The sequence below is a fragment of the Oncorhynchus masou genome, chromosome 17 (assembly GCF_036934945.1).
Source record: "Oncorhynchus masou masou isolate Uvic2021 chromosome 17, UVic_Omas_1.1, whole genome shotgun sequence".
NCBI classification, from domain to species: Eukaryota; Metazoa; Chordata; class Actinopteri; order Salmoniformes; family Salmonidae; genus Oncorhynchus; species Oncorhynchus masou.
The window spans coordinates 43,333,028-43,352,251 of NC_088228.1; the positions used below are offsets into that span (position 1 = coordinate 43,333,028).

Here is a 19,224-nt window from a genome sequence, read left to right on the forward strand (position 1 = left end):
TTGGGCTGCTCCTGCCTGTTGACACGCTGCTCAGTCCGTGTGTGGTGGGTGATTCTGTAACGACGTTCTTCGTTTGTCGAAAGAGAGTCGGACCGAAATGCAGCGTGTAGGTTACTCATGTTTATTAATTGAACAAACGACGATACATGAAAAAACAAAAACAACAAACGGAACGTGAAAAACCTATACAGCCTGTCTGGTGAACACTAACACAGAGACAGGAACAATCACCCACGAAATACAAAGTGAAACCCAGGCTACCTAAATACGGTTCCCAATCAGAGACAACGAGAATCACCTGACTCTGATTGAGAACCGCCTCAGGCAGCCAAACCTATGTAACACACACCCCTAATCAGCTACAATCCCAATAACTAAAAAACCCCACTAAGAATTACAACAAACAATAAACCCATGTCACACCCTGGCCTGACCAACTAATTAACTAAAACACAAAATACTAAGACCAAGGCGTGACACAGATGGTGAGAGCTCCGTCATCCTGGAGGACACACATCAGTTACTTACTTCCCAGAGGCCTTTGCACTTCCTCCTGTGAAATGTCCAGAGTCTGTGACTTCACACTATCCCTAATTTCTCCAGCACGGTCAGTTAAAGAGCAGTTCTTTTGACATGTCATCAATAACTAGAAAAGAACACATTAAGGCTCCAGAAAAGCAGCTTTCTGAACTGAAATTTGCCAAAACATATAGACTTTGTTGATCTTGAATGAAAAATAGATAAACCATTGAAGTCTTATTAATTGCACACAGTTCCAAGTCCCAAAAATGTTGCCTTTGGGATCCTCCAACCCTGTAGGCACAGTTAAACCTCTGAAGCATGGCAACACCACCCCCTAATGGACAAACAGAGGCAGGGCATGGCAGCTCCTGATAGTACAGAAATATAAAGTGGCAGATATTCTCTTCTCCTTGGTGCTGTCAAACCCTGATTCAATTTGAGCAAGAGAAGGGAGGAAGGGGGCGGGAAAGATCCAAACCAACCCAGTCTGACGAGAAAGAATACATGACGGAGTGAACGTAAACATCTGAACTAAAACAGTGCAGAGGTGGTGGCTAGGTAGTACATTAAATCAGCTATCAGTTATCCAAGAGGCAGAAGAGGTGGTGGTACCTGGAGCACAAAGCGCAAGTCTTAACGGTGGTGGCAGAAATTCACTACGATTAAATGTAAAAAATGACTTATTTTTTAAAATAAATTCTGAATTCCTCTTTTAAATCAAAAGTCCTGGTGTAAATGTTGATCAAGCCAGGGATAAATGTCTTCCACTGTTGATAACTCCTGTTTTGGCACTCCTGTGGGGAGACAAGAGAAGGACATGAATAACATTGAGTTAGTATCCATTAAATAACACTCTAATAAATAAATGTAAACCACAGCAGTCACCAAAAAGTGATCCCAGTTAAGGGAAGCTGGACATGTACCTGATCCAGTCAAGTTGGGTTCTGGATGGGTGCAGGTGGCTCAAACACCTGACAGCAGGAGTAGAGGGAGAGAAGAAGAGGTGGCAGTATATAAAGCAACTTCTTATGGACATCTGTTGAAGGGATACCATAGGCTCTAAACTGATCATGATAGGCATACCATTTTCATATTCACCAAGATGACAAATGACAAAACAATGTCAATTAATCAAATGTATTTTAGCTGTTTCAAATGACAGCCTTTGAAACAGGTAAACATCAATCCAACTTTATGAGAGGTTGTTTAGCATCCATAAAGCCTAGGAGTGGATGGACTTAACCAGACCAGTGTATCAAACCCACCTCCTCCTCCTGCCTCTTCTCATAGTGGGAGAAGTCATCGAAAATGGAGGTGGTGTGCTTGTAACCCTTGTAACCCTTCAGCACCTTCTTGGCCTTCTCCATAGGGACTTCCTGGGTGTCCCGGGAGTTGGTCACCGGCTTGTTGTCGTTGTTCTCAAGGCGGATGTGGCGCAGCTGGCTGTTGGGCACGTCCTTCACAAACAGCCAGTCCACATCAAACTTACCCTTCCACTTGTCCTGCACCCACACGCCAGCGCTAGTGCCGTAGTCCACGGGCGAGCACATCTCTGCCACAACGTAGTAGTGGCCACTGCCGTTGAAGCTGAACAGCAGGTAGACGGGTCCCTTGAAGTTGAGGAGGCCCCGTCCAGGCGCTTGTTGCCGTGCTCAGTGCTGCACCAGATGGATGGGAGGCCCCGTCCCGCTTGTTGCCGTGCTCGGTGCTGCACCAGATGGATGGGAGGCCCCGTCCCGCTTGTTGCTCGGTGCTGCACCAGATGGATGGGCGGCCCCGTCCAGGCGCTTGTTGCCGTGCTCGGTGCTGCACCAGATGGATGGGAGGCCCCGTCCCGCTTGTTGCTCGGTGCTGCACCAGATGGATGGGAGGCTCCGTCCAGGCGCTTGTTGCCGTGCTCGGTGCTGCACCAGATGGATGGGAGGCCCCATCCAGGCGCTTGTTGCCGTGCTCGGTGCTGCACCAGATGGAGTACTTGATGGAGCGGTGGATGTCGTCTTGAGTGGCTCTTGATGATTGTTACGGATACAGTTATCCTGTGTGTGTGTGTATCCTGTGTGTGTGTTTCTTTTCTCTCCTTCTCCCCTCACAGGTGAAAATCATCACTCCCCAATCAGTCAACAACCAATCATCAATCAGAAGACACACCTCCTCCTATTTCCTGACCTATCACAGTTCCTTCCCCATGGTTTAAAAACCCCATCAGTTGTTTGTTCTGCAGCCCAGCTCAGCTCAGCTCAATCTCTCTGTAAATGCCATGTCTGTAGGTCTCTGTGTTTCACTCTCGCTTTGTGTCGTAACCTCTCTTTTGTTTAAGCACCTCATAGCACTTTGTCATCACCTGTGAGTATTGTTTTTGGTTATGGTGTTTGTGTTTGATTGCTGGTGGAAAAGGGGGAAACCAAGACAAGTCGCCCATGGGCATACACTACCCGTAGGTGAACTTTGTTAAATACACTAGTTAGAACTGGGCGGACCACCCACTGTATTTTTGGTTAGTTAGTTAGCTGTTGTTAAAGTAGGCTAGTCTAGCTTAGGGGTGTTTTTGAATACTTATTGTTTCTTTCCTTGGGTCCAGCTCAGCCCCTTTTCCTGCTCCCCCCATTACCGTGTGTTTATAAATAAACCTAGAGTTTGACGGTAGATTTCAGTTGTCGTGCTTATTTCGTTCACACTTTTCCTTTGTCACAATAATAATTTGCATGAGTTATGTTACGAGTCTCATTACCATCCCCCCTAGACTGTCGGGCCAAAAGGGATTCGTAACAATGATGAACACGTGGCCGCTCTTCAGGTTCTACTCAAACTCCCTGGGGTTGTAGCTGTGAGGTGCACGCAGTTTCTCCAGCACCGGGTGGTTCTCTGCTCCACCAGGTACCATACTGGCAGGACCGAGGGGGGCACCGTTACCCCGGCAACTACGGCAATCATACTGCCACCATCCATTCCGGCCCCTATCTGCCCATAGCCGAAGTTACGGTTGCTCGGTGCAACCCAGCGGGTCTGGGGTGGTGGGGTTTGGGTGTGGTTCTGGTAGGGTTGAGGGGGCTGGTGGTGCTGGTGCTGTAAGGCCATGGGCTGTATCTGCTCCTGCACCAGGGACTGGGGAGGGGGCTGCATGCGGTTCTGCTTCATTGGGGCTTGGGCCACTTTATTCACAGGCCCCTCGTTGTCCCAGGTGCCAATGTCCATGTTGTGTTTGATGGGTGGAGGGGGCAGGGCTCCCCCAGGGCTGGACATGCCTGGTTTCATCTTGGCCTTCAGCTGCTGGGGCTTGGCCGGCTTACTGGCAATGGCCACTCATGAGGTGGGCTTGGGCAGGGGCATACCGATGGGCGTACCCCCGTTCCCCTGCGCCACCACCGGCGGTCCACCAATCACAGAGCCCACAGCCTTGTCCCCTGATCCCTGGCCTGTGATATCACCGCCGGTTTTTAGGCCCACCATGCCCTGCTCCAGGCTGTTCATGCCTGGAGCCTTGTTGATGGTGTCGCTGTGGAAGCCTGTCTGGCTGTCAGGCACCAGAGTGCCCCCAGGGAGCTGGGAAGGTAGATATAACTACCCCCGTATGAGCTCTGAGTCTGCTGGCCCTGGGAGCCACTGGTGCCCCAGGTGGAGAAGGTCTCAGGGAAAAAGTTAAAGCGATGGGGGTAAATACTGTTACCAAGCCCTCCAGGCTGGCCAAACATGGTGTCGGGCATAAAGTGGTGGTCTCCATTGCTCAAGGGTCCGTAGGGGGTGAGGTAAGGAATGGGGGCCTCGGTGAAGGGGTAGGGGAAGCCGATGGAGGGGGCATAGTAGCTGGACAGGTAGGGGTCAGTCATGGACTGGTAGCTGTTGCTCTGTGGAGGTAGAACAATGACATAACTCATCTATGACAGTGATGTAAAAATATGTTTCATGTGTCTTTTGGTGTTTGCTTAACATTATGCAGCACTAATAAACAGTTGTTCATAAAACACTCAGCTAGTAAATGGGGAAAAATATAAGTCTGGGAATTGTCAGGGACCTCAAAATACAATATTATGCTTCGGTGCAAGTTCTATATGTATTGCGATTCAATACTGTGATTTTGTTACGATTTGATGTTCCACACATATTGCTCACTTCATGTCTTCTGCAGAGAGACGAGAGAGCAGGACAAAATGAGTTCTGATCAGTCAGGGAAATAAAAGTGTTGAACAGTATAAACCAATCAGAATGGAGAAAGACCCATTTTGAAATAATTTAGAATATATGTGATGCCACACTAGGGATACACACAAATCATAAAGCAAATGTATAATTGTATTATTCAAATCATAAAATACCGTCATACCGTCCAAAATGTGAAAAGTACCGTGATGTGATATTTTGGTCATGTCGCCCAGCACTACGTCATCATAATATGCAATACTTGATACTGAGCTTTCTTCTACTATAAATATCCACCGAGAATGTCCACTCCACGGTGAAAACCAACTGTAAAATGTAAGGCTGGAGCTGGGGCTGGAGCTGGGGCAGGAGCTGGGGCTGGAGCTGGGGCTGGAGCTGGGGCTGGAGCTGGGACTGGAGCTGGGGCTGGGGTGATAAAAAGAAGACTACAGACACCTGTCTTTCTGTTACAGAAGTATTTTGTGTACGTGGTAAGTTCCTGTAGATTGTTCTAAAAACCTGATTTGGTCAACAGAAAGAGCCTATGCATTACGTTGATCCCTGTTATGTAAGTATCTGCATGTCCCGGTTTCGCTGTTCGATGCTGTGTGAGAGCCACTCTCACTCCATCTCCCCACTGTGCACACGGAGGATGTAGAGATATATTCTGAGAAATGCACATGACCGTTGCTGAAAAAAGCAATTGCGGGGAAAAAAATACAGTTTCCAAAGCATTTACTGTTGTTGTACTTACAGAGAGGAGTGTCACAACTTTCTGTGAGTAATTTATTTATCTCTTAATATTGAGTTCATGCCACGACTTTACAACCGGAGTAGGCTGTCGTATGGTTTCGATACGCTCCCGCAGCACAGCGAGCCATTTGCAATGAATAGGCCTCCATCAAGTAGCCTACCCCTAGCACTGGAAAGGTTTTGTAGGACATTAGCATACATTTACTGATTGATTAATCAATTAGCCAACATGGCAATATAGCAACAATATAATATTTAGAGTTCGCACTTCCTCAGGTGGTGGATAACATACCGTGCCTTCAGAAAGTATCATATTTAGAGTTCCCACTTCCTCAGGTGGTGGATAACATACCGTGCCTTCAGAAAGTATCATATTTAGAGTTCCCACTTCCTCAGGTGGTGGATAACATACCGTGCCTTCAGAAAGTATCATATTTAGAGTTCCCACTTCCTCAGGTGGTGGATAACATACCGTGCCTTCAGAAAGTATCATATTTAGAGTTCCCACTTCCTCAGGTGGTGGATAACATACCGTGCCTTCAGAAAGTATCATATTTAGAGTTCCCACTTCCTCAGGTGGTGGATAACATACCGTGCCTTCAGAAAGTATCATATTTAGAGTTCCCACTTCCTCAGGTGGTGGATAACATACCGTGCCTTCAGAAAGTATCATATTTAGAGTTCCCACTTCCTCAGGTGGTGGATAACACACCGTGCCTTCAGAAAGTATCAGATTTAGAGTTCCCACTTCCTCAGGTGGTGGATAACATACCGTGCCTTCAGAAAGTATCATATTTAGAGTTCCCACTTCCTCAGGTGGTGGATAACATACCGTGCCTTCAGAAAGTATCATATTTAGAGTTCCCACTTCCTCAGGTGGTGGATAACATACCGTGCCTTCAGAAAGTATCAAATTTACAGTTCCCACTTCCTCAGGTGGTGGATAACATACCGTGCCTTCAGAAAGTATCATATTTAGAGTTCCCACTTCCTCAGGTGGTGGATAACATACCGTGCCTTCAGAAAGTATCATATTTAGAGTTCCCACTTCCTCAGGTGGTGGATAACATACCGTGCCTTCAGAAAGTATCATATTTAGAGTCCCCACTTCCTCAGGTGGTGGATAACATACCGTGCCTTCAGAAAGTATCATATTTAGAGTTCCCACTTCCTCAGGTGGTGGATAACATACCGTGCCTTCAGAAAGTATCATATTTAGAGTTCCCACTTCCTCAGGTGGTGGATAACATACCGTGCCTTCAGAAAGTATCATATTTAGAGTTCCCACTTCCTCAGGTGGTGGATAACATACCGTGCCTTCAGAAAGTATCATATTTAGAGTTCCCACTTCCTCAGGTGGTGGATAACATACCGTGCCTTCAGAAAGTATCATATTTAGAGTTCCCACTTCCTCAGGTGGTGGATAACATACCGTGCCTTCAGAAAGTATCATATTTAGAGTTCCCACTTCCTCAGGTGGTGGATAACATACCGTGCCTTCAGAAAGTATCATATTTAGAGTTCCCACTTCCTCAGGTGGTGGATAACATACCGTGCCTTCAGAAAGTATCATATTTAGAGTTCCCACTTCCTCAGGTGGTGGATAACACACCGTGCCTTCAGAAAGTATCATATTTAGAGTTCCCACTTCCTCAGGTGGTGGATAACATACCGTGCCTTCAGAAAGTATAATATTTAGAGTTCCCACTTCCTCAGGTGGTGGATAACACACCGTGCCTTCAGAAAGTATCATATTTAGAGTTCCCACTTCCTCAGGTGGTGGATAACATACTTCCTCAGGTGGTGGATAACATACCTTTCAGAAAGTATCATATTTAGAGTTCCCACTTCCTCAGGTGGTGGATAACATACCGTGCCTTCAGAAAGTATCATATTTAGAGTTCCCACTTCCTCAGGTGGTGGATAACATACCGTGCCTTCAGAAAGTATCATATTTAGAGTTCCCACTTCCTCAGGTGGTGGATAACATACCGTGCCTTCAGAAAGTATCATATTTAGAGTTCCCACTTCCTCAGGTGGTGGATAACATACCGTGCCTTCAGAAAGTATCATATTTAGAGTTCCCACTTCCTCAGGTGGTGGATAACATACCGTGCCTTCAGAAAGTATCATATTTAGAGTTCCCACTTCCTCAGGTGGTGGATAACATACCGTGCCTTCAGAAAGTATCATATTTAGAGTTCCCACTTCCTCAGGTGGTGGATAACATACGTGCCTTCAGAAAGTATCATATTTAGAGTTCCCACTTCCTCAGGTGGTGGATAACACACCGTGCCTTCAGAAAGTATCATATTTAGAGTTCCCACTTCCTCAGGTGGTGGATAACATACCGTGCCTTCAGAAAGTATCATATTTAGAGTTCCCACTTCCTCAGGTGGTGGATAACATACCGTGCCTTCAGAAAGTATCATATTTAGAGTTCCCACTTCCTCAGGTGGTGGATAACATACCGTGCCTTCAGAAAGTATAATATTTAGAGTTCCCACTTCCTCAGGTGGTGGATAACACACCGTGCCTTCAGAAAGTATCATATTTAGAGTTCCCACTTCCTCAGGTGGTGGATAACATACCGTGCCTTCAGAAAGTATCATATTTAGAGTTCCCACTTCCTCAGGTGGTGGATAACATACCGTGCCTTCAGAAAGTATCATATTTAGAGTTCCCACTTCCTCAGGTGGTGGATAACATACCGTGCCTTCAGAAAGTATCATATTTAGAGTTCCCACTTCCTCAGGTGGTGGATAACATACCGTGCCTTCAGAAAGTATCATATTTAGAGTTCCCACTTCCTCAGGTGGTGGATAACATACCGTGCCTTCAGAAAGTATCATATTTAGAGTTCCCACTTCCTCAGGTGGTGGATAACATACCGTGCCTTCAGAAAGTATCATATTTAGAGTTCCCACTTCCTCAGGTGGTGGATAACATACCGTGCCTTCAGAAAGTATCATATTTAGAGTTCCCACTTCCTCAGGTGGTGGATAACATACCGTGCCTTCAGAAAGTATCATATTTAGAGTTCCCACTTCCTCAGGTGGTGGATAACACACCGTGCCTTCAGAAAGTATCATATTTAGAGTCCCCACTTCCTCAGGTGGTGGATAACATACCGTGCCTTCAGAAAGTATCATATTTAGAGTTCCCACTTCCTCAGGTGGTGGATAACATACCGTGCCTTCAGAAAGTATCATATTTAGAGTTCCCACTTCCTCAGGTGGTGGATAACATACCGTGCCTTCAGAAAGTATCATATTTAGAGTTCCCACTTCCTCAGGTGGTGGATAACATACCGTGCCTTCAGAAAGTATCATATTTAGAGTTCCCACTTCCTCAGGTGGTGGATAACATAGAAAGTATCATATTTAGAGTTCCCACTTCCTCAGGTGCCTTCAGAAAGTATCATATTTAGAGTTCCCACTTCCTCAGGTGGTGGATAACATACCGTGCCTTCAGAAAGTATCATATTTAGAGTTCCCACTTCCTCAGGTGGTGGATAACATACCGTGCCTTCAGAAAGTATCATATTTAGAGTTCCCACTTCCTCAGGTGGTGGATAACATACCGTGCCTTCAGAAAGTATCATATTTAGAGTTCCCACTTCCTCAGGTGGTGGATAACACACCGTGCCTTCAGAAAGTATCAGATTTAGAGTTCCCACTTCCTCAGGTGGTGGATAACATACCGTGCCTTCAGAAAGTATCATATTTAGAGTTCCCACTTCCTCAGGTGGTGGATAACACACCGTGCCTTCAGAAAGTATCAGATTTAGAGTTCCCACTTCCTCAGGTGGTGGATAACATACCGTGCCTTCAGAAAGTATCATATTTAGAGTCCCCACTTCCTCAGGTGGTGGATAACATACCGTGCCTTCAGAAAGTATCATATTTAGAGTTCCCACTTCCTCAGGTGGTGGATAACATACCGTGCCTTCAGAAAGTATCATATTTAGAGTTCCCACTTCCTCAGGTGGTGGATAACACACCGTGCCTTCAGAAAGTATCATATTTAGAGTTCCCACTTCCTCAGGTGGTGGATAACATACCGTGCCTTCAGAAAGTATCATATTTAGAGTTCCCACTTCCTCAGGTGGTGGATAACATACCGTGCCTTCAGAAAGTATCATATTTAGAGTTCCCACTTCCTCAGGTGGTGGATAACATACCGTGCCTTCAGAAAGTATCATATTTAGAGTTCCCACTTCCTCAGGTGGTGGATAACATACCGTGCCTTCAGAAAGTATCATATTTAGAGTTCCCACTTCCTCAGGTGGTGGATAACATACCGTGCCTTCAGAAAGTATCATATTTAGAGTTCCCACTTCCTCAGGTGGTGGATAACACACCGTGCCTTCAGAAAGTATCAGATTTAGAGTTCCCACTTCCTCAGGTGGTGGATAACCCAGAAAGTATCATTTTAGAGTTCCTCAGGTGGTGGATAACATACCGTGCCTTCAGAAAGTATCATATTTAGAGTTCCCACTTCCTCAGGTGGTGGATAACATACCGTGCCTTCAGAAAGTATCATATTTAGAGTTCCCACTTCCTCAGGTGGTGGATAACATACCGTGCCTTCAGAAAGTATCATATTTAGAGTCCCCACTTCCTCAGGTGGTGGATAACATACCGTGCCTTCAGAAAGTATCATATTTAGAGTTCCCACTTCCTCAGGTGGTGGATAACATACCGTGCCTTCAGAAAGTATCATATTTAGAGTTCCCACTTCCTCAGGTGGTGGATAACACACCGTGCCTTCAGAAAGTATCAGATTTAGAGTTCCCACTTCCTCAGGTGGTGGATAACATACCGTGCCTTCAGAAAGTATCATATTTAGAGTCCCCACTTCCTCAGGTGGTGGATAACATACTTCCTCAGGTGCCTTCAGAAAGTATCATATTTAGAGTTCCCACTTCCTCAGGTGGTGGATAACATACCGTGCCTTCAGAAAGTATCATATTTAGAGTTCCCACTTCCTCAGGTGGTGGATAACATACCGTGCCTTCAGAAAGTATCATATTTAGAGTTCCCACTTCCTCAGGTGGTGGATAACACACCGTGCCTTCAGAAAGTATCAGATTTAGAGTTCCCACTTCCTCAGGTGGTGGATAACATACCGTGCCTTCAGAAAGTATCATATTTAGAGTCCCCACTTCCTCAGGTGGTGGATAACATACCGTGCCTTCAGAAAGTATCATATTTAGAGTTCCCACTTCCTCAGGTGGTGGATAACATACCGTGCCTTCAGAAAGTATCATATTTAGAGTTCCCACTTCCTCAGGTGGTGGATAACATACGGTGCCTTCAGAAAGTATCATATTTAGAGTTCCCACTTCCTCAGGTGGTGGATAACATACCGTGCCTTCAGAAAGTATCATATTTAGAGTTCCCACTTCCTCAGGTGGTGGATAACATACCGTGCCTTCAGAAAGTATCATATTTAGAGTTCCCACTTCCTCAGGTGGTGGATAACATACCGTGCCTTCAGAAAGTATCATATTTAGAGTTCCCACTTCCTCAGGTGGTGGATAACATACCGTGCCTTCAGAAAGTATCATATTTAGAGTTCCCACTTCCTCAGGTGGTGGATAACATACCGTGCCTTCAGAAAGTATCATATTTAGAGTTCCCACTTCCTCAGGTGGTGGATAACATACCGTGCCTTCAGAAAGTATCAAATTTACAGTTCCCACTTCCTCAGGTGGTGGATAACATACCGTGCCTTCAGAAAGTATCATATTTAGAGTTCCCACTTCCTCAGGTGGTGGATAACATACCGTGCCTTCAGAAAGTATCATATTTAGAGTTCCCACTTCCTCAGGTGGTTAACATACCGAGAAAGTTCATATTTAGAGTTCCCACTTCCTCAGGTGGTGGATAACATACCGTGCCTTCAGAAAGTATCATATTTAGAGTTCCCACTTCCTCAGGTGGTGGATAACATACCGTGCCTTCAGAAAGTATCATATTTAGAGTTCCCACTTCCTCAGGTGGTGGATAACATACCGTGCCTTCAGAAAGTATCATATTTAGAGTTCCCACTTCCTCAGGTGGTGGATAACATACCGTGCCTTCAGAAAGTATCATATTTAGAGTTCCCACTTCCTCAGGTGGTGGATAACATACCGTGCCTTCAGAAAGTATCATATTTAGAGTTCCCACTTCCTCAGGTGGTGGATAACATACCGTGCCTTCAGAAAGTATCATATTTAGAGTTCCCACTTCCTCAGGTGGTGGATAACATACCGTGCCTTCAGAAAGTATCATATTTAGAGTCCCCACTTCCTCAGGTGGTGGATAACACACCGTGCCTTCAGAAAGTATCATATTTAGAGTTCCCACTTCCTCAGGTGGTGGATAACATACCGTGCCTTCAGAAAGTATCATATTTAGAGTTCCCACTTCCTCAGGTGGTGGATAACATACCGTGCCTTCAGAAAGTATCAGAAAGTATCATATTTAGAGTTCCCACTTCCTCAGGTGGTGGATAACATACCGTGCCTTCAGAAAGTATCATATTTAGAGTTCCCACTTCCTCAGGAGGTGGATAACATACCGTGCCTTCAGAAAGTATCATATTTAGAGTTCCCACTTCCTCAGGTGGTGGATAACATACCGTGCCTTCAGAAAGTATCATATTTAGAGTTCCCACTTCCTCAGGTGGTGGATAACATACCGTGCCTTCAGAAAGTATCATATTTAGAGTTCCCACTTCCTCAGGTGGTGGATAACATACCGTGCCTTCAGAAAGTATCATATTTAGAGTTCCCACTTCCTCAGGTGGTGGATAACATACCGTGCCTTCAGAAAGTATCATATTTAGAGTCCCCACTTCCTCAGGTGTTGGATAACATACCGTGCCTTCAGAAAGTATCATATTTAGAGTTCCCACTTCCTCAGGTGGTGGATAACATACCGTGCCTTCAGAAAGTATCATATTTAGAGTTCCCACTTCCTCAGGTGGTGGATAACATACCGTGCCTTCAGAAAGTATCATATTTAGAGTTCCCACTTCCTCAGGTGGTGGATAACACACCGTGCCTTCAGAAAGTATCATATTTAGAGTTCCCACTTCCTCAGGTGGTGGATAACATACCGTGCCTTCAGAAAGTATCATATTTAGAGTCCCCACTTCCTCAGGTGTTGGATAACATACCGTGCCTTCAGAAAGTATCATATTTAGAGTTCCCACTTCCTCAGGTGGTGGATAACATACCGTGCCTTCAGAAAGTATCATATTTAGAGTTCCCACTTCCTCAGGTGGTGGATAACATACCGTGCCTTCAGAAAGTATCATATTTAGAGTTCCCACTTCCTCAGGTGGTGGATAACATACCGTGCCTTCAGAAAGTATCATATTTAGAGTTCCCACTTCCTCAGGTGGTGGATAACATACCGTGCCTTCAGAAAGTATCATATTTAGAGTCCCCACTTCCTCAGGTGGTGGATAACATACCGTGCCTTCAGAAAGTATCATATTTAGAGTTCCCACTTCCTCAGGTGGTGGATAACATACCGTGCCTTCAGAAAGTATCATATTTAGAGTTCCCACTTCCTCAGGTGGTGGATAACATACCGTGCCTTCAGAAAGTATCATATTTAGAGTTCCCACTTCCTCAGGTGGTGGATAACACACCGTGCCTTCAGAAAGTATCATATTTAGAGTTCCCACTTCCAAAGTCCACCATTTTAACATGTAGAATTTCACTATCGCTCGGTTGATGAGAAACCTTCACTGTCGTGGTGGCTCTACTCCCATTGTTTCTTCCCCGCCACTCGTTCCTTACAACTTTCTAACCACCTCCAGATAGGGGACACGCTGGACACTCCCAACTCATTCTCCTTCACCCTATCAGGGCACTCCAAGAATTCAGGCGCATGTTCACCTCCACAGTTGCAGCATTTCCCTTCATCTGGCTTTTCTTCCCTTCTGCACACACTTTACACATGACCAAACATTTTACATTCATGACACTGAAGGGGTTTGTGCACAAAATGCTCTTACAGGGTATCTCATGAATCCTAACTTTATATGAGAAATCAAATTGTATTTGTCACATGCACCGAATACAACAGGTGTAGACCTTACAGTAAAATGCCTACTTACAAGACCTTCACCAACAATGCAGTTTTAAGAAAAGACTCCCCCCCCCAAAGTAAGGGATAAGAATAACAAATGATTAAAGAGCAGCAGTAAATAAAGGGGTGCCAGAACAGAGTCAATGTGTGGGGCCACCGGTGTCAAGGTAATTGAGGTAATATGGACATGTAGTTCGAGTTATTAAAGTGACTATGCATAGATAATATTTTTATTTATTTTACTAGGCAAGTCAAATTCTTATTTTCAATGACTGCCTAGGAACGGTGGGTTAATTGCCTGTTCAGGGGCAGAATGACAGTTTTGTACCTTGTCAGCTTGGGGGTTTGAACTTGCAACCTTCTGGTTACTAGTCCAATGCTCTAACCACTAGGCTACGCTGCCGCCCCAATAACATAGAGTAGCAGCAGTGTTCCAGAGGGGAGGGCGGGGGGGGGGCAATGCAAATGGTCTGGATAGCCATTTGATTAGCTGTTCAGGAGTCTTATGTTGTGGGGGTAGACGCCTCCCTGTTCACTCATGACTGCACGGCCAGGCACGACTCCAACACCATCATTTAGTTTGCTGATGACACAATAGTGGAGCCTTTTGCACCTAGACTTGGCGCTCCGGTTCTGCTTGCCATGCGGTAGCAGAGAGAACAGTCTGACTAGGATGGCTGGAGTCTTTGACTATTTTTACGGCCTTCCTCTGACACTGCCTGGTATAGAGGTCCTGGATGACAAGAAGCTTGACCCCGGTGATGTACTGGGCCGTACGCACTACCCCCTGTAGTGCCTTGTGGTCTGAGGCCGAGCAGTTGCTATACCAGGCAGTGTTGGAACATGCCAGGATGCTCTCGGTGGTGCAGCTGTAAAACCTTTTGAGGATCTGAGGACCAAATCTTTTCAGTCTCCTGAGGGGGAATAGGTTTTCTCGTGCCCTCTTCACGACTGTCTTGGTGTGCTTGGACCATGTTAGTTTGTTGGTGATGTGGACACCAAGGAACTTGAATCTCTCAACATGCTCCACTACAGCCCCGTCGATAAGAACTGGGGCGTGCTCGGTCCTCCTTTTCCTGTAGTCCACAATCATCTCCTTTGTCTTGTTCACGTTGAGGTGGAGGTTGTTGTCCTTGAACCACACTGCAGGTCTCTGACCTCCTCCCTATAGGCTGTCTCATCATTGTCGGTGATCAGGCCACTGTTGTGTCATCAGCAAACTAAATTATGGTGTTGGAGTCGTGCCTGGCCATGCAGTCATGAGTGAACAGGGAGTACAGTAGGGGACTGAGCACGCACCCCTGAGGGGCCCCTGTGTTGAGGATCAGTGTGGCGGATGTGTTGTTACCTACCCTTACCACCTGGGGGTGGCAGTCAGGAAGTCCAGGATCCAGTTGCAGAGGGAGGTGTTTAGTCCCAGGGTCCTTAGCTTAGTGATGAGTTTTGAGGGTACTATGGTGTTGAACGCTGAGCTGTAGTCCATGAATAGCTTTCTCGCATAGTTGTTCCTTTTGTTCAGGTGTGAAAGGGCAGTGTGGAGTGCAATAGAGATTGTGGATCTGTTGTTGCGGTATGCAAATTGGAGTGGGTCTAGAGTTCAATCTTAGTCCTGTATTGACGCTTTGCCTGTTTAATGTTTCGTCGGAGGGCATAATGGGATTTGTTATAAGCTTCTGGTTGGGGTATGTACGTACAGTCGCTGTGGGGACGATGTCTTCGATGCATTGATAAAGCCAGTGTCTGATGTGATGTACTCAATGCCATTGGAAGAATCCCGGAACATGTTCCAGTCTGTGATAGCAAAACAGTCCTGTAGTTTAGCATCTGCTTCATCTCACCACTTTTTTATAGACCGAGTCACTGGTGCTTCCTGCTTAATAGGGCTAGGTGTCCCGTTACAAAAATAAAACAAATATGGATATTAAACATTTAGGTACGTATAAGTGTCTTATATCGGCTGAAAGCTTAAATTCTTGTTAATCTAACTGCACTGTCTGATTTACAGTAGCTATTACAGTGAAAGCATGTCATGTGATTGTTTGAGGACGGCGCCCCACATCAACATATCTTTCCACCGGCACAGGTTTCATACATTCACAAATAGCGATTAAATATTCACTTACTTTTTGAAAATCTTCCTCTGATTTGTCATCCAACGGGTCCCAGCTATAACATGTAGTGTCATTTTGTTAGATAAAATCCTTCTTTATATCCCGAAAAGTCTGTTTGGTTGGAGCTATCAATTTGAGTAATCCACTCGCTCAACATGCAGAGAAAGGAATCCAAAAATCTACCCCTAAACTTTCTTTCAACAAGTCAAAATATGTTTATATTAATCCTCAGATACCCTAAAATGTAATCAAACTATAACATTTAAAACTAAATCTGATATGTATTATTCATTTTGGAAGTTACAAGCCTGAAACCATTACCATAGACTGCTGACACCCTGTGGAAGCCATGGGAATTGCATCCTGGGAGTTCATTTCCAGTAATACTTGCCATTGGAAGAGCATGGTCTCTCAAAAACAAAAATATCCGGTTGGTTTTTCTTTGGATTTTCTCCTACCATATCTATTGTGTTACATTCTCCTACATTATTTTAACATTTCTACAAACTTCTAAGTATTTTCCAATGGTACCAATTATATGCATGTCCTGGCTTCAGGGCAACAGGCATTTTACTTTGGGCACGTCATTCAGGCAGAAATTGAGAAAAAAGGGGCATAGCCCTAATTACATTTTTTCTTGTATGCTGGAATCAGGAGGATAGAATTATGGTCAGATTTTCCAAATGGAGGATGAGGGAGAGCTTTGTACATGTCTCTGTGTGTGGAGTAAAGGTGGTCTAGAATTGTTTTGCCTCTGGTGGCACATTTAACATGTTGATAGGAATTACGTAAAACTGATTTAAGTTTCCCTGCATTAAATTCCCCGGCCACTAGGAGCGCCTTCTTTGGATGAGCGTTTTCTTGTTTGCTTATGGCGATATACAGCTCATTGAGTGCAGTTATAGTGCCAGCATCGGTCTGTGGTGGTATGTAGACAGCTACGAAAAATACAGATAAAAGCTCTCTAGGTAGATAGTGTGGTCTACAGCTTATCATGAGATACTCTACCTCAGGTGAGCAAAACCTCGAGACTTCCTTAGATATCGTGCACCAGCTGTTGTTTACATAAATGCATAGGCCCCCGCCCCGTGTCTTACCAGAGGCGGCTGTTCTGTCCTGCCGATAAGAGTGTATAACCCGCCAGCTGTTTGTTATTAATGTCATCATTCAGCCACGACTCGGTGAAACATAAGATTTTTATGATATTTCAGTTTTTAATGTTCCATTTATTTTCCAGCGATTGAACATTAGCTAGCAGGATGGAAGGCGAGGGCAGTTTAGCCACTCGTCACCTGATGCTCACAAGGCAACCTGGTCTCTTTCCGTGAAGTCTCCTTCTCCAGCGATTAACTGGGCCTGGTCAGGTGTCTGTATTATATCCCTCCCATCCGACCCATTGAAGAAGAACTCTTGGTCCAGTTTGAGGTGAGCAATCACAGTCCTGATGTCCAGAAGCTCTTTTCGGTCATAAGAGACGGTAGCAGCAACATTATGTACAAAATGAGTTACAATCGAAAACTAACAGCACAGTTGGTGAGGAGCGGATAAGACGGCAGCCTTCACCTCTGACGCCATCACAGTGCTCTCTTCATCAAAGAACAGTAGCATGGATGAAGTGAACTTCTTTCCTCCGTCCACCATACAGGTCATTTGCACCAACCACTCCATCGATGTCTTCAGTTATGTCCTCGGCCTTTATTTCTATCGCCACCCCAGAAATATCCCCCTTGATAGATCCCCTGCTACGAAAATCTACGCAGAAAACAATTCACTCCAATATCTTTTTGAGTCTTAACACACGCTTCTCCTGCTCCGCAGGTTCTTCCAACACATTCCAGATTTTCCTGGAGACATTAAACGGATTTCCCACGTAGCATTCATCCAAAACCCTGACTCCGACCAAAAACAAGTCCTTCTAATTTGCACGCATGAGCAGAACTTCCGCAAAAGTAGGTGGGCCCCCGCAAAAAATGCCCGAGATTGAACTTCACTCAATTTTCTACAGTTTTCCTCTTTAGTTAACACTCTCAATGTTTCGCTCTACTGTGGGAATTGTGATCAAATCAATGCAATATTAGCCTCTTTCAATGTAATATAGCAAAACAAAATGAACTATGCAAGATGGCAGATAACATTGGAGTAAGATTCTATTGCATTGACAGGCACGACTCAGACCAAATCTCTACACAGACCGGTGCAATATAACCAATCAGAGCTGCAGTAGGCCTACGTATATGAAAATAGCCATAGCCATATATAGATCTGTGCCATTTGCTTTGAACTGGGAAACAAAAAATATGGCGAAAGTGGACGATGAAGTGGATTCTAAATCAAATAGCAGTAGAATCAAGAAGAATTGGAGAATTGTCCAAAAGAATGGAAAACAGAGCAAATTAGTGTTCAGTGATGAGAATGACCCTTCATATCCAGAAGGAGTACGGTTTGTTAATGAGGAGCAGCTGGGCAGAGTACCAATCTGGAAGAAACCATATGAGTTATCCAAACTGGTGGAGAAAATACTGGGTAAAGTGAAAGCTGTGAAGATCACGAGAGCCGGGCTTGTTTAGAATTTTTTATGCAGTTGAAGTCGGAAGTTTACATACAATTTAGCCAAATACATTTAAACTCAGTTTTTCACAATTCCTAATGTTTAATCCCCTCCAAAATGTGTTGTCTTAGGTCAGTTACGAGCACCACTTTATTTTAAGAATGTGAAAGAATGAGAATGATTTATTACAGTTTTTATTTCTTTCATCACATTCCCAGTGGGTCAGAAGTTACATACATTCAATTGGTATTTGGTAGCATTGCCTTTAAATTGTTTAACTTGGGTCAAACGTTTTGGGTAGCCTTCCACAAGCTTCCCAGAATAAGTTGGGTGAATTTCGTCCCATTCCTCCTGACAGAACTGGTGTAACTGACTTAGGTTTGTAGGCATCCTTGCTTGCACAAGCTTTTTCATTTCTGCCCATAAATTTCCAATAGAATTGAGGTCAGGGCTTTGTGATGGCCCCTCCAATACCTTGGCTTTGTTGTCCTTAAGCCATTTTAACAAAACTTTGGAGGTATGCTTGGGGTCATTGTCCATTTGGAAGACCCATTTGTGCCAAAGCTTTAACTTCCTGACTGATGTCTTGAGATGTTGCTTCAATATATCCACATAATTTTGCTCCCTCATGACGCCATCTATTTTGTGAAGTGCACCAGTCCCTCCTGCAGCAAAGCACCCCCACAACATGATGCTGCCACCCCCGTGCTTCATGGTTGGGATGGTGTTCTTCGGCTTGCAAGCCTCCCCCTTTTTCCTCCAAACATAATGATGGTCATTATGGCCAAACAGTTCTATTTTGTTTAATCAGACCAGAGGACATTTCTCCAGAAAGTACGATCTTTGTACCCATGTGCAGTTGCAAACCGTAGTCTGGCTTTTTTTATGGCGGTTTTGGAGCAGTGGCTTCTTCCTTGGTGAGCGGCCTTTCAGGTTATGTCAATATAGGACTCATTTTACTGTGGATATAGATCAGGTTATGTTGATATAGATACTTTTGTATCTGTTTCCTCCAGCATCTTCACAAGGTCCTTTGCTGTTGTTCTGGGATTGACCTGCACTT

At 44.8% G+C, this 19,224-nt stretch overlaps 1 pseudogene; it reads right to left on the bottom strand.

Annotated features, from left to right (window-relative positions):
• Positions 1–1,454: 1,454 nt before the first annotated feature.
• LOC135558280 (YTH domain-containing family protein 1-like) lies at positions 1,455–17,263 on the bottom strand (annotated as a pseudogene).
• Positions 17,264–19,224: the final 1,961 nt, after the last annotated feature.